This window comes from Zingiber officinale, chromosome 11B (genome assembly GCF_018446385.1).
Source record: "Zingiber officinale cultivar Zhangliang chromosome 11B, Zo_v1.1, whole genome shotgun sequence".
Classification (NCBI taxonomy): Eukaryota; Viridiplantae; Streptophyta; class Magnoliopsida; order Zingiberales; family Zingiberaceae; genus Zingiber; species Zingiber officinale.
The window spans coordinates 14,699,488-14,716,331 of record NC_056007.1 but is presented as its reverse complement, the minus strand read 5'-3'; the positions used below and the strand labels follow the sequence as shown (position 1 = coordinate 14,716,331).

General features: G+C 39.0%; 1 pseudogene; it reads right to left on the bottom strand.

Annotated features, from left to right (window-relative positions):
• LOC122033798 overlaps nt 1-12,264 on the bottom strand; it is a 51,191-nt pseudogene extending 38,927 nt beyond the window's left edge.
• Nucleotides 12,265-16,844: the final 4,580 nt, after the last annotated feature.

Here is a 16,844-nt window from a genome sequence, read left to right as displayed (position 1 = left end):
CAGCAAAAAGTATGTCTGGTCGACTAGCTGTGAGATATAGAAGACTACCAATCATGCTTCTATATTGCGTTAGATCAATTGGTTTTCCACTCTCATCATTGTCAAGGCGAGTGTTTGTCGCCATTGGAGTGGACACTTCCTTAGAGTCACTCATATTGAATTTTCTAAGCATCTCTTGAGTGTATTTTGTCTGATGGACATAAATTCCATCTCGAGTTTATTTGATTTCAAGTCCGAGGAAGAATGTCAACTCTCCTACTAGACTCATCTCAAACTCACTTTCCATGTGAGAAATGAATTCATTCAAATAGCCCTTGTTATTTGAGCCACAAATTATGTCATCGACATATACTTGGGCTACAAAAATGTTTTCACCATCTCTACGTAGAAATAGTGTTGGGTCTATTTGACCTCTTACAAAGCCCTTTTCTAATAGGTAAGTTGACAACCTTTCGTACCATGCTCGAGGTGCTTGTTTAAGCCCATAAAGAGCTTTCTTGAGCTTGTACACGTGGTTTGGAACTTCGGTATTCACAAACCCCGGTGGTTGTTCAACATAGACCTCTTCTTTGATGAATCTGTTTAAGAAGGCTGATTTAACGTCCATTTGATAGAGCTTGAAACCTCTATGTGCAGCAAAAGCTAGCATCAAACGAATGGACTCTAATCGGGCCACGGGAGCATAAGTCTCATCATAATCGAGACCTTCGACTTGACTATAGCCCTTGGCTACAAGTCTTGCCTTGTTTCTTACAACTTCTCCCTTTTGATTTAACTTATTTTTGAAGACCCATTTAGTTCCAATAATGGTGGTCTTCTTAGGTCTAGGAACTAAGTCCCACACTTGGCTCCTTTCAAATTGACCTAACTCATCTTGCATAGCTAAGATCCAATCAGGATCGTGCAATGCCTCATCAACTATTTTTGGTTCAATATCTGAAATCAATGCGACTTCATTAGACTCATTTCTAAAGAATGACCTAGTCCTAACCCCTTGTTGGATGTCTCCCACAATTTGGTCTTGGGGATGACTAGTGGCTAACCTAGACTGCCTTGGTGTTGGCGGTGCCTCATGAGTGGTCTCACTCGGCACAGGCAAGGACTCAATATCAGGCAAAGGATCAGATTGAGTTCTTTGTTGCCTTTGCTCATCAACATCAGAGTCAACTTTGACTCGTTCTTCATTTTGATCATTCAAACTTAGATTTCTAAGTTCAAATTGAATTTCTCCTACATCCCTTGGTTGATCATTTAAGTTAGGGATTTCTTCAAAAGCTACATCAGAGGACTCTTCAATCAATTTGGTCCTATTGTTGTAGACTCGATAGGCTTTGCTGGTAAGAGAGTACCCGACCAGTATCCCTTGATCAGCCTTAGCCGTGAACTTCCCAAGATGATCCTTGGTGTTCAAGATAAACACCTTACAACCAAACACCCTAAGATGTTTAATTGTAGGCGGTTTCCCAAACCAAAGTTCATGGGGAGTCTTTCCTAAAACCTATGTATTAAAACTCGATTTTGCACATAGCAATGTATTCAGCTTCACCCATAAGTAGCTCGGTAGCGAGTACTCATTGAGCATGCTTCGTGCAACCTCTTGTAGGACTCGGTTCTTTCTCTCCACAACCCCATTTTGCTGTGGGGTCCTTGGAGTAGAGAACTCATGCCTATATCCCTTTTCTTGACAAAACTCTAAAAACCTATGATTTTGAAATTCCCCACCATGATCACTTCTAATGGTTTTAAATGTTGTCGATTTTTCATTTTCAGTTCTTCTACAAAAGGAAATAAAAATATCTATAGTTTGGTCCTTATGTTTCAAAAAGAAAGTCCATGTGTATCTAGTAAAATCATCAACGATTACCAAGCAATATCTACTTCCATTCAATGATATTACACTGCTGCAATCAAATAGGTCCATGTGCAATAAATCTAAAGCAGTAGATGTACTTACAGTGCTTTTACCTTTATGAACAACTTTTGTTTGCTTACCCTTTTGACATGCATCACATAGTTTGGTCTTGTGGTACTTGATGCTGGGTAAGTCTCGCACTAATCCTTGGTTGGCCAACTTCCGGATGTTCTTCATGTTTACATGTGTCAACCTTCTATGCCATAGCCAAGACTCTTCTTCTTTCGACATGAAACACTTAATCAAAGCATTAGTAGTACTTTTAAACGATACTTGATAAATATTATCAACCCTTGTGCCTACTAGTACTGTGTCAAGTGTGTCAATGTGTTTAACCAAACATTGACTTGAATGAAATTCAATTGTGTAACCCGTATCACACAATTGACTGACACTTAGGAGATTAAAAGTCATCCCCTTGACTAGAAGGACATTCTTGATATGGAGACATTCGGATATATGAATGTCTCCAACTCCTATAACCTTAAGGCTACCATTATTACCAAAAGACACATTACCTCTACTTTTGTTTTGAATGGTTGTAAACAGTGATTTGTTCCCGGTCATGTGCTTGGAGCATCCACTATCAACAAACCAAGTTGATAGATGCTCCCCCTCGACCAATGCCTACAAGACACGGAAGATAGAGGTTTTAGGTACCCAAATCTTGGGACCTAATGCTTCTACAACGAAAGACCTAGGAACCCATGCCTTGGTCATACCTTTCCTAGTTCCATGAGCCCTAGAAACATGTGATCTACTATTTTGAGTTCTAGACATTAGAGAAATGAAACTCGACTCCTTGGGTTGATACCCTAGCCCGGCCTTGTTGTAGACTGCCCTTTGGGCATTTAGAATCATGTCTAGAGTCTTAGAGCTAGTTGAGAACTTCTCAAGCATTTTCTTGAGTTTCTCAACCTCACCCTTTAAAGCCTTGTTCTCATCCTCAAGGACTTCTAGATGTAGGTCATCGACCTCATCTTCCCTAAGGATCCTTAAGGTTTTTACTTCTTCTTTTAACAATTTATTTTCTGTTTTTGACTTTTTAAGCAATGTAGATAAGTGAGTGATAGTCTTATAACACTTTTCTATATGAGAAGAGGTTACCTCTTCATCATCCGACGATGATGAAGCCACGGTTGAAGCGTCGCTCGAATCTCCCTCACTTCCGGAGTCCGAAACCTCCCTTGCCATGAGTGCTAATTGTCGTGTGCTCTTTTCCATCTTCTCTTCTTCCTCCGATGAGCTTGATGAGGACTCATCCCAAGTGGCCTTGAGAGCCTTCTTCTTCTTGACTCTTTCCTCCTTCTTTTTGGCTCGTTCCTCCTTCCTCTTTAATTTCGGACACTCGCTCCGAATGTGTCCTTTCTTGCTACACTCATAACATATAACATTAGATTTATCAAAATTTTGATCATTAGTTTTACCTTTTCCTTTGTATCTTCGGTTTCTTCTCATAATCCTTCTTACGAAGTTCGCCATCTCACTTGATGATGATCCACTTTCATCATCGGATTCGGAGGAAGAGGTGGATGAGGAAATCTCCTTTTCCTTCTTCTTTTCCTTCTTCCTTCTTCCATCCTTGCTCTTTGGTCCTGCAAATAAAGCAATACCCTTCTCTTTTTGACCTTTGTTAGCAAGCTCATGAAGTTCCATCTCACAGAAAAATTCATCTAGTTTAACAATGGAAAGATCCTTGGATACCTTGTAGGCATCTACCATAGATGACCACAAGGCATTCCTAGGAAAAGATTTAAGAGCGTACCTTACTAGATCGCGATTCTCCACTCGTTCGTTCACAGAGTGTAGACCGTTGATGATCTCCTTGAATCTCCCATGAAGTTCACTTACCGTTTCATTGTCCTTCATGGTTAGATTTTGGAGCTGATTCAAGAATAGGTCCCTCTTGGCAATCCGAGAATCTCGAGTTCCCTCTTGGAGCTCGATGAGTTTGTTCCATAGGTCTCTTGCACTCGAGAGCGGACCTACCTTGACGAGTTGGTCCTTGGCGATTCCACATTGCAAGGTGACCATAGCCTTGGCATCGGCTTGTGCTTTGTGGAGTTGTTCGGTAGACCACCTTGACGAATCGAGTTCCTTACCTTCTTCATCCTTTGGTGGTGTGAAACCTTCCTTGACTGAGAACCACATGGCAATGTCGTTCTTGAGGTAATACTCCATGCGGCCCTTCCAATATTGAAAATCTGCTCCTTCGAAGTAGGGTGGTCGATTTGTGCTAAAGCCTTCCTTCATAGCCATCCTTGTTTGCTCTTTTGGGTGTTAATCCGAATCAAAGAGCCCCTTGCTCTGATACCACTTGTTGGGATCTTAGATGGCTAGAGGGGGGGTGAATAGCCTCTATGAAAACTTAAACAAAATCTTTCTTAAAGAAAAACTTGTTAGCACAGCGGAAGTTGAAAACTAAAACGAAAACGAAGGAAGAAAAGCACACACAGCAGACACAAGGATATACGAGGTTCGGGGATAACTTGCCCCTACTCCTCGGCGTGTCCGTAAGGAGGATGACTCCTTGATCTTTCGGTAGATCACACCCCAGACAAAATCCGGCTAAAGATGTCTCCTTCTCGGTGGAGCAACCTCTTAATAGAGTCTCAGTTGATTATAGAATTAAGCACAAGACTTACAGTGGCTGAGAAGAATAATCAGATGAGCTTACAGCCACGCGGAGAAAAACAGAGCAGAGAGCGCACAACGACCTTCTTAGCAAGGAGCTCACAGCTTCACCAACTTGCTTTCTCAAAGGATTGATCGAAAAGAAAACAGAGAGTCCAATACCTTTTCTGAACCTCTCTTCTTCCTTCTTATGTCTCTCTGCTTCACTGGCTCGAATCACCGCTGCCTGCAGAATCGCTGCTGCCAACACGGCGTAGCCAATCACCTCTCCTCCTCATCTGGTTCTCTGAACCCATGCCAATGGAAATCTCTGGCATCTCTGGATACGAACCAATAAGTAGAGGTCAAACTGAGCGCAGCCCAATCGCAATCAGATTCGCCAGTGAACGTTGATGCCTCAAATGCATCTGTTGCAGCAAATCATAGTGTAAAGAGCGCTTGTCTTCTTCTCTTAATGAAGCTTAATTTGAATTCAACCATGAGAGTGTGACCTGCAACCTGCAAGCTAAAAAGACTCACAGCAGATGGTTAAAAACAGATGGGTGAAAACAAATACGGCAATCAGAAAAAGTGCATGCAAAACAAACAATACCGTGGGTCGGTCTGCAGACCGATCCACGCTTTCTGGATCATCGCTGATCGGTCTGGCAGACCGATCAGATGTCGCTCATTCGAAATGCGCACAGCTTCTGATCGGTCTGCGGACCGATCAGGCACTAATCTGATCGGTCCCGAGACCGATCAGATGTCGCTCTTCCCAAGCGCTTACAGCCTCCTGATCGGTCTCCAGACCGATCAGTAAAATCACAGTAGACTACTGATCGATTTCTGATCGGTCTGCAGACCGATCAGGTGTCCAAGGTTTCACTGGATCGGTCTGCCGACCGATCCAGCTTCTTGACTCAGTCCGGGTCGAGCCCTCTCTGACCTAGTCCGGAGAAACGAGCTCCCTAGCCCTCTCCGACTTCATCTGGTCCTAGAGAACGAGCTACCGAGCCCTCTCTGACTTCGCATGCCAAGCTTCCTTCTTGGACTTTTCAACACCAGATGTTCGATCATCCTTGATCCATCTGGATTTTCCCTTGCCCGGCTTAACTCACCAGGACTTTCACCTATCTTCACTCACTAGGGTTTTCACCTGGCTTCACTCACCAGGATTTCCAATCTGCCTGGCTTCACTCACCAGGACTTTCCAACTGCCTAACATCCCAGTTAGGACTTTCTCAATCAGGTCAACCAGGTCAACCTAGATTAGTAATTAATCTGAGTTAAATATCTGATACAAACTTAAATCAGTGTCAACAGCAAAACAACATCCAGGTCAGACTGTATCAACACTTAATACTCAAAAGAATGCACTAAATCAACATCTTGAGTTTTGTTCATTATCCTAACATCTCACTTGTATCTAATGTGTACTAAAACACATACAAGTCATCTTATAGGTCTTTGTGAGATGTAAAATTTGATTTTGCCCTAATCTAGAGATCATGCATATCTATCTAGGCATTTTGTGGATATTGAACATCCACCTAGGATGTCACTTGTTGATTCCACCTGTTGAAAAATGTCATTTGTCCTTAATTTTAAGGAAATAAACATAATGCATGATAATGTTATGGCATACATCAAAAAGAAATAATTTTTAAAAGAAAATTTCCTATAACTACATGATGTATGTATGTCATGACATAGTATTTTTGTATTTTTTATCATAAGGTATGAATGCAAAAATAATCATGATGTCATGACATATAATGGGCAAACAATCATGGCAAGGTTTAGCATAAATAAAATACCTAGATTAACTATCTAAGTATCCTTAATCTTTAGCTAATCCTAAAACTTAAACCTTAGATTTGTCCAAAGTGCTTCAAGAAAGTGTCAAAACCTAAATTGGCATTTCTAATTCTCTTGATTAATTTATGCCAATTGAAATTAAGCATTTTCCTCAAGTGTTGGCATATTTTATTTTTCCACAAGAGTAGCACTTTAAATTAAGGCTTCTATTTGCCTTAAATTACTAAGAAAATACCAAATTCCCAACTTGGTATTTCTTATGTTTTTCCAAATTGTGCCAATTAAGATTAAAATCAATACTTCTCAAATTTGGCACATTTTACTCTTTCAAAGAGTAAATCATAAATTCATTTCATTTTCAAAGGTTAATAATAACCTTGAAAATGCTCCTTGAGTGTCAGCTTCATCATGATTGAGTTAACAACCCTTCCACTTAGAGTTGACACTCTCTAACCCATCTATAAGGTAGAGAAGATGCTCCTAGGAACCCAAAACCTATTGGTGCTCCTTGGATGCTCTAGGTATTCACTAGGGATAACTTCCCTAGATACCTTTCTAGTGACCTTGTTTGACTTCTTAGAAGCCTTGGTCACTTTTTCTAGGTCAACTCTAGGGATTGCTTCCCTTGTGACCTTGTTTGTGACTTTCTTAGACTTCTTAGAAGTCTTAGTCACATTTGTTGCAAAAATACTCTTAGGGATAACCTCCCTAGTATTTTTGGCTTGCTCACTAGACCTAGGGTTGGTTCCATAACTATATAGAACCCTATGGTAAGAAATTACATCCTTCTTGGTTTAGGTTTGTATCCCAAACCCTTATGACCATTGGATGACTTTGATACTTCTAGACCTAAGTTTTGACTCTTGGACCCTTGTGTAACGCCCGCCCTCCCTGCTACTCAAAGGGACGGGGCTACTTACTTACTTAACTATTCCAAGATACATGCATATTTAAAATTTCTTTCTTATAACATAAAGCAGCAGAAATGTCATAAAGTTATACTGGAATGTAACATAAATACAATGGTTCATGTCAAACATAACAAAACATTATAGCAGGTTTTATTCGTCTCAGCCGAGCCACTGCCACACACACCTCCTTGCCTCTCCTGCAGCTCCTTTAGGACATCCATCCCTTGCCTTTATCTGTGGTACAAGGAAGTAAGCTATGAGCACATGAGCTCAGTAAGATTCTTTCCTACTCACAAAAACCGTATCTCAAGCATAATCATATAAGCACATCATCATTGAAAACATAATCATCTATCAATATGAAATGTGAGCATAATTTCTGATTATAACATATCCTTATAAACCATGTTTCTAACATATCATAAATAAAGGAATCATATGAGGAGAGTCATGAGAAGCATAACATATCATTAGATTACATGAAACATAGAAGAATCATATCATATATGAATGGGTGCATTATGCAAAATGTCTTTTTAAAACATATGCCATGTCGAGTGCAAGATGTTTTTAAACATATCTTTTAATACTTGAACATAATATCATCATCCTGAGGGCCCGGCTTGTACCACATACATACATAAATGCGCGTAATCCCTAGGACAGGGTAGCTAGCCCCGAACCTACTAGGGATCTAGACCCGTTCATAGTCCGTCGGCCTAGGGGCGTACTAAGGAGTTCATCCCTATTTACTAGACCCGTTCATAGTCCGTCGGTCTAGGGGTGCTTATAGAGCCCACCCTTGGTACAAGCCATACAAAGTAAAGTACAAGTCATGCATATCATATCATCATAACTGTCATATCATATCATCATAGATGTCATGCTCTTGTTTTAACATGAAGAGTGCTCTTAATCCCAACTTAAGGGAAGCAACTCTTTGCCATTTTCTTATCATATCATAAGGCATACATTCTTGGCACATGGCCATCATATAAATCCATTATCATGCTTGGTTCATAAGCTTACATAAATGAGCATGCAACATATTTGAAATCATACATGCTTGAGTACATAGTCATCATAAGAATCATATCATGCATAATTCATAACATACATAATCAACCATGTTACTCGTTTAATCATAAAGCATGCATACTTAAACATAAAACATATCATAAGGGTCATCATCATGCATAATTCATGAGCATCCTTAATTAAGTACATAAATTATCGTAGGCAACCATAATCATACATGGAAAACATTTACTAGCATCTCCTAGTTCATATTCTAGTATGTGAGACACCTAGCAAAATCATGATTGGGTCTCTAACCCTAGTTTTATATGGTGGCCGAAAGTTACCATGCTTAGTTTTAGGTTACAACAACATATAAGCATGTGAACCTTAAATTAATTTCATATCATAAACTATAAAGAATATCATGAGCATAGGTAGTAGGTTCTAAGCTTCCTAGGCCTTTTAACTTGGTTGTGGCCGAACCTTTAAGAGCATGAAACTAAGTTCTATATGAGCATAAAACAGCAACTACTTTCATGTCATATCATAAGGAAAATTCATGGCTTGCTAAGTTTAAGTTTAAACTTTCTTGAATCCTAGGTTATAGAGTTCATAACCAAAAGATAACTTCTAAGCAACATACACATGAATCTCTAGCTAAATTCATAGCACATCATAAATAAATCCATGAGCATGTTAAATTAAGTTTTAAGCTTCATGAACCCTACAATTTCATCATGGCCGAAACTTCCTCAAGCAAGAAAATGACTTCTAGACAACATATAAACATGAATCTCTAGCTAACTTCATAACACATCATAAATAAGTCCATGAGCATGTTAAATTAAGGTTTAAGCATCATGAACCCTACAATTTCATCATGGCCGAAACTTATAAAAGAAAAGAGAAGGTCAATAAACATATTCATAAGAAGATCAAGCTTAAAACATCATACACTTAATTTTTTTCTAACTAAATTCATATCATAACCTACTAAGATTCATGAGCATGGTTTCTTCTATTTTTATTTTTAATTTCAAGAGTTTAAATCTTTCGAAATACCTTAAGCGACTTGTACCACAGGTGAGGGAATACTTACATCCTTGTTTGATTTACTTAAGGGAAATATCTTGCTTGTGGAGCCTTCCTAGAGAGGGGTCCTCCTTTGTTTTTTTTTTTTTTTTTTGGATTTCGGCAAGGAGAGGTGAGGAGGGGCTCTTGGTCACAGTGAGGAGAAGGAAGAGGAGAAAATGAGTTTTCTTCTTTAAATTTTCTCTTTTATTCATCATGAGAGAAGGAAGGGAAAATGTACTTTTCCTTCTCCTTTCTTTTACTTCTCCTTAATGAAAAGAGGAAGCAAGAATCCTCTTTTCTTTTGAGAGAGAGAAGGCAACTCTAACTTCTCCTTCTCAATGAAAAAATAACTTCTCTTATTCTTAACTATATTGTCACTTCTTTCTTTAACAATAATTTCTCTTGGTATCTTGGTTAACACATACATATATCTAGTAAGAGATCCAAGGTTCAAGCCTTGGTCATCTCTTTTTGGTTCTATTTTATTTTATTATTTTTGTAATTTTACACATAAGGCCTATTTTTTATTCATGATAAAAAAAATATCTAAAATCTTGCTAAGTACTCTATGGGTGTTACAGTCCCCCATACCTCATAAAAGTTCGTCCTCGAACTTAGAATAGTTCCGGGTACTTCGGTGGCCTACAACTTCTGGCTGAGTGCATCAGCCACTTTGTTCGCTTTTCCCGGATGATAAAGGATCTCACAGTCATAGTCCTTGACTAGCTCAAGCCATCTTCTTTGTCTCATGTTCAGGTCCTTCTGTGTGAAGAAATATTTTAGACTTTGGTGATCTGTATAGATCCTACACTGTGCTCCATATAGATAATGTCTCCATATCTTAAGAGCAAAGACCATGGTTGCTAGTTCCAAATTGTGTGTGGGATAATTTTTCTCGTGTTCCTTGAGTTGCCTAGAGGCATAGGCAATGACTTTGCCATTTTGCATAAGTACAGCTCCGAGTCCTAATTTAGAAGCGTCGCTGTACATATCAAATCCTTCGTTGCTTTCCGGAAGAATAAGAATTGGAGCACTGGTCAGTCTCTTTTTTAGTTCTGTGAAACTCTTCTCGCAGTCATCTGTCCATTCATACTTCTTATTTTTCCGAGTAAGGGCTGTCATTGGTGCTGCGATTCTGGAGAAACCCTCTACAAACTTCCGGTAATAACCTGCTAGTCCGAGGAAACTCCTGATTTCGCTGGCATTGCTTGGCCTATTCCAACTACTAACAGCTTCGATCTTGATTGGGTCTACCATTACTCCATCCCTAGAGATAACATGACCCAGAAATGATACTTGGTGGAGCCAAAATTCGCATTTGGAGAATTTTGCATACAATTGCTTTTCCCGAAGAATTTGTAATACTATTTCCAGGTGTTTGGCATGCTCTTCCTGGGTTCTCGAATAAATGTGAATATCATCGATAAAAACAATCACAAATTTGTCGAGATATATTGAGAATACCCGGTTCATCAGGTCTATGAATAGGGCAGGAGCATTTGTCACCCCAAAGGGCATTACTACAAACTCATAATATCCGTATCTTGTTCGGAAGGCCGTTTTCGGTATATCATCTTATTTCACCTTCACTTGATGATAGCCAGATCTCAAGTCAATCTTGGAGAAAACAGTGGCCCCCTTCAACTGGTCGAACAGATCGTCAATCTGTGGTAAGGGATATCTGTTCTTGATTGTAACTTTATTCAGTGCTCGATAATCTATGCACATTCGTATAGACCCATCTTTCTTTTTAACAAACAGTACTGGAGCTCCCCATGGTGAGTGACTAGGGCAGATAAGTCCCTTGTCGAGCAACTCCCGTAGCTGTTTTTGAAGTTCCTCCAATTCAGCCGGCGCCATACGGTAAGGTGCTTTAGAGATCGGCTTTCTACCAGGAATCAATTCGATCTCGAACTCGATTTCTCGGTCAGGTGCTAACCCTGGTAGTTCATCAGGAAATACCTCTGGGTAGTTGCATACGACTTTGACATCTTCTGGCTTCAGTTCCCTTGCCTGATTTGTATCAACCACATGAGTTAGAAACCCAGTGCATCCATTGTCTAACATCTTCTGTGCCTTTAAAGCTGATAAAAACTTTTTAACTTCTTTTTTGTTTTCCCCAATGAATTCGAAGGTCGGTTTTGCCTCAGGTTGGAAAATTACTCTTCTTTTTCCGCACTCTATTGAAGCTCCGTATTTACTCAGGAAATCCATGCCCAGTATAATATCATAATCCTGCATGTCTAGCACTATCAGATTACAGTAGAGTTCTCTGTCTGCAATTCTGACGGGTGCGGCTCGCAGTATATGGGTGGATGGCATCACATCTCCCGAAGGTAACGTCGTTAAAAATTTGCAATCCAAGGTTTGGGGTGGCATGTCTATCTTTCCCGTGAAAGGTGTAGAAATAAACGAGTGTGTTGCCCCAGTGTCAAATAGCACAGTAGCATACTGATTAAAAACAATTATCTGACCTGTGACGACGGTAGAAGCATTGGCCGCATCCTCCTTGGTGATGGAGAAAATCCTGGCATCCGTCGCTGCTGGTGGAGCTTCCAGTCTCCCTTGGATTATCTACGGGCCTTCTATCGCAGCTTGCATCAGGTGTAGCTGTGGAAGCGCACCTTTGTTCTGAACCTGCGGAGGGATAGGTGTCTGAATCTGAGTAGGGCAGTTCCGAGCCATATGTCCTTCCATTCCACAGTTGTAGCATCTGTTTGTACCTATACGGCATATCCCCGGGTGCTTCTTTCCGCAAGTAGTACATTGAGGGAACGTGAGTTGCTTGCTTGCTGGACCATTCTTGGAATCACTCCATTGCTTCCTCATGCCATTGTGATTTCCTTTCCAGCTGGTTCGGTTACTTTGTGATTTCTTTCCCCCTGACTGAGTTTGATTCTTGCCCTCATTCATTGCCTTCTGATAGTGTTCCGTGATCAGAGCGCTGCTAATTAATTCTTCGGCGGTCTGCGGTCTATTAACTCCGCCGGCCACGTTCAGGGCTATCTCAGGTCTGAGCATTTTCAGCATAAGTCTGACCCTTTCTTTCTCTGTACTGACCAACTCTGGGCACAGGCGTGCTAGGCGATTGAATTTCTTAACGGCTTCATTGACTGATAGATCACCTTGCCGGAACTCGGTGAATTCATCATAGTGTTTATTTGTGACTCTCATATGGAAAAATTCTTCGAAAAATTCCGTCTCGAAGTCTGTCCACGTCATCTGATTTACTTGTCTTTTTGCCTTCACTCTGTCCCACCACATCCTGGCATCTCCGGTAAGGCAGAATGATGCACATTTGACTTTCTCGTGTTCAGGCCAATCCAGTAACTCCACTATGCTCTCCATCGTCTTGAACCAGGCCTGTGCGTCCCATGGTTCACAGTTTCCGGAGAAAGTTTCTGGCTTCAATCTCTGCCACTGAATCAGATATGCCTCCTGATGAACCACTGGAGTTGGGCCTACCGGTGGTGCAGGTGCCGGGGGTACTGGAACAGCTGTAGGTATTACTGGTACTACGTTCTGGTGTCCTAGCGGGGTAACAGGATTTCCCTGTTGATTCAACAGAGCAGTGATCATCTGCTGCTGTTCAGTAACTTGACGCTGGAGCTCGGTAACTACATGCATCAGATCAGGTGGAGGTGCTGTTTCCTCCGCTCTGGTATTACGTCTTCTAGCCATCCTTATCTTCATTAATGACAACAGAGCTAGCGTAAGTTATTATCATTTCTAACCAGACTAACGAAAGGTTAACGTCATTTCTAACTATTTGTAAGTTTGTTGTGTTATCATCCCTAACCTACCATCATGCAACCTAAACCAAAACTGTGACTTAAAGAATAAAGTAAGCATGCATACTACTAAAGCACTATAAATAAAATAAATAAATAAACTGAGCATAAGCATCATAAAAGAAATAAATAAATAAACTGAGCATAAGTATCATAAAAGAAATATACTAAATAAACTGAGCATAAGCATCGTAAAAGAAATATACTAAATAAACTGAGCATAAGCATCATAAAAGAAATATACTAAGCATAAAAAAAAAAAAAAATCTTACTTAGAGCGGCAGAAAGAGACTCGGTGTGTGTGTAGTGGAAAGGCTAACCTGGCTCTGATACCAACCTGTAACGCCCGCCCTCCCTGTTACTCAAAGGGACGGGGCTACTTACTTACTTAACTATTCCAGGATACATGCATATTTAAAATTTCTTTCTTATAACATAAAGCAGCGGAAATGTCATAAAGTTATACTAGAATGTAACATAAATACAATGGTTCATGTCAAACATAACAAAACATTATAGCAGGTTTTATTCGTCTCGGCCGAGCCACTGCCACACACACCTCCTTGCCTCTCCTGCAGCTCCTTTAGGTCATCCATCCCTTGCCTTTATCTGTGGTACAAGGAAGTAAGCTATGAGCACATGAGCTCAGTAAGATTCTTTCCTACTCACAAAAACCGTATCTCAAGCATAATCATATAAGCACATCATCATTGAAAACATAATCATCTATCAATATGAAATGTGAGCATAATTTCTTATTATAACATATCCTTATAAACCATGTTTCTAACATATCATAAATAAAGGAATCATATGAGGAGAGTCATGAGAAGCATAACATATCATTAGATTACATGAAACATAGAAGAATCATATCATATATGAATGAGTGCATTATGCAAAATGTTCTTTTAAAACATATGTCATGTCGAGTGCAAGATGTTTTTAAACATATCTTTTAATACTTGAACATAATATCATCATCCTGAGGGCCCGGCTTGTACCACATACATACATAAATGCGCGCAATCCCTAGGACATGGTAGCTAGCCCCGAACCTACTAGGGATCTAGACCCGTTCATAGTCCGTCGGCCTAGGGGCGTACTAAGGATCCCATCCCTATTTACTAGACCCGTTCATAGTCCGTCGGTCTAGGGGCGCTTATGGAGCCCACCCTTGGTACAAGCCATACAAAGTAAAGTACATGTCATGCATATCATATCATCATAACTGTCATATCATATCATCATAGATGTCATGCTCTTGTTTTAACATGAAGAGTTCTCTTAATCCCAACTTAAGGGAAGCAACTCTTTTCCATTTTCTTATCATATCATAAGACATACATTCTTGGCACATGGTCATCATATAAATCTATTATCATGCTTGGTTCATAAGCTTACATAAATGAGCATGCTACATATTTGAAATCATACATGCTTGAGTACATAGTCATCATAAGAATCATATCATGCATAATTCACAACATACATAATCAACCATGTTACTGGTTTAATCATAAAGCATGCATACTTAAACATAAAACATATCATAAGGGTCATCATCATGCATAATTCATGAGCATCCTTAATTAAGTACATAAATTATCGTAGGCAACCATAATCTTACATGGAAAACATTTACTAGCATCTCCTAGTTCATATTCTAGTATGTGAGACACCTAGCAAAATCATGATTGGGTCTCTAACCCTAGTTTTATATGGTGGCCGAAAGTTACCATGCTTAGTTTTAGGTTACAACAACATATAAGCATGTGAACCTTAAATTAATTTCATATCATAAACTATAAAGAATATCATGAGCATAGGTAGTAGGTTCTAAGCTTCCTAGGCCTTTTAACTTGGTTGTGGCCGAACCTTTAAGAGCATGAAACTAAGTTCTATATGAGCATAAAACAGCAACTACTTTCATGTCATATCATAAGGAAAATTCATGGCTTGCTAAGTTTAAGTTTAAACTTTCTTGAATCCTAGGTTATAGAGTTCATAACCAAAAGATAACTTCTAAGCAACATACACATGAATACTTAGCAAATTTCATAACATATCATAAGAAGTCTATGAACATATTAAATTAGGTTTTGAGTCTCATGAACCCTAAAATCTCATTATAGCCGAAACATCATATAACAAGAAGTAAACTTCTAAGCAACATATGAACATAAATACTTAGCCAATTTGATAACATATCATAAAGAAGTCCTATGAGCATGCTAGATTAGGTTTTGAGCTTTATGAAACCCTAAAACCTTATCATGGCCGAAACTTCATAAGTTAAGAATATAAACTTCTAAGCAACATGTAACATGAACACCTAGCTAATTCCATCATATATCATAAGGAAGTCTATGAGCATACTAAATTGGGTTTGGAGCTTCATGAACCCTAAGAATTCATCATGGCCGAAACTTCATCAAGTAGGAAATGAACTTCTAAGCAACATATAAGCATGAGTTTCTAGCACATTTTACAACATATCATAAAAAGTCTATGAGCATACTAACTTAGGTTTTTGAGCTTCTTGAACCCTAAAAATTTGTCATGGCCGAAAACATCATACAACAAGAAGTAGACTTCTAAGCAACCTTTGAACATGAATACCTAGCCAATTTGATAACATATCACAAGGAAGCGTATGAACATGCTAAATTAGGTTTGGAGCTTTATGAAACCCTAAAACTCTATTATGGCCGAAACTTCATAAACTAAGAAGTAAACTTATAAGCAACATGTAAACATAAATCTCTAACTAATTTCATAACATATCATATGGAGATCTATGAGCATACTAACTTAGGTTTTGGAGTTTCATGAACCCTAAAATTTCCATTGTGGCCGAAACTTTCTCAAGCAAAGAGTTAAACTTTTAAACAACATATAAACATGAATCTCTAGCTAAATTCATAACACATCATAAATAAATCCATGAGCATGTTAAATTAAGTTTTAATCTTCATGAACCCTACAATTTCATCATGGCCGAAACTTCCTCAAGCAAGAAAATGACTTCTAGACAACATATAAACATGAATCTCTAGCTAACTTCATAACACATCATAAATAAGTCCATGAGCATGTTAAATTAAGGTTTAAGCTTCATGAACCCTACAATTTCATCATGGCCGAAACTTATAAAAGAAAAGAGAAGGTCAATAAACATATTCATAAGAAGATCAAGCTTAAAACATCATACACATAATTTTTTTCTAACTAAATTCATATCATAACCTACTAAGATTCATGAGCATGGTTTCTTCTATTTTTATTTTTAATTTCAAGTGTTCAAATCTTTCGAAATACCGTAAGCGACTTGTACCACAGGTGAGGGAATACTTACATCCTTGTTTGATTTACTTAAGGGAAATATCTTGCTTGTGGAGCCTTCCTAGAGAGGGGTCCTCCTTTGTTTTTTTTTTTTTTGGATTTCGGCAAGGAGAGGTGAGGAGGGGATCTTGGTCACGGTGAGGAGAAGGAAGAGGAGAAAATGAGTTTTCTTCTTTAAATTTTCTCTTTTATTCATCATGAGAGAAGGAAGGAAAAATGTACTTTTCCTTCTCCTTTCTTTTACTTCTCCTTAATGAAAAGAGGAAGCAAGAATCCTCTTTTCCTTTGAGAGAGAGAATGCAACTCTAACTTCTCCTTCTCAATGAAAAAATAACTCTTCTCTTATTCTTATCTATA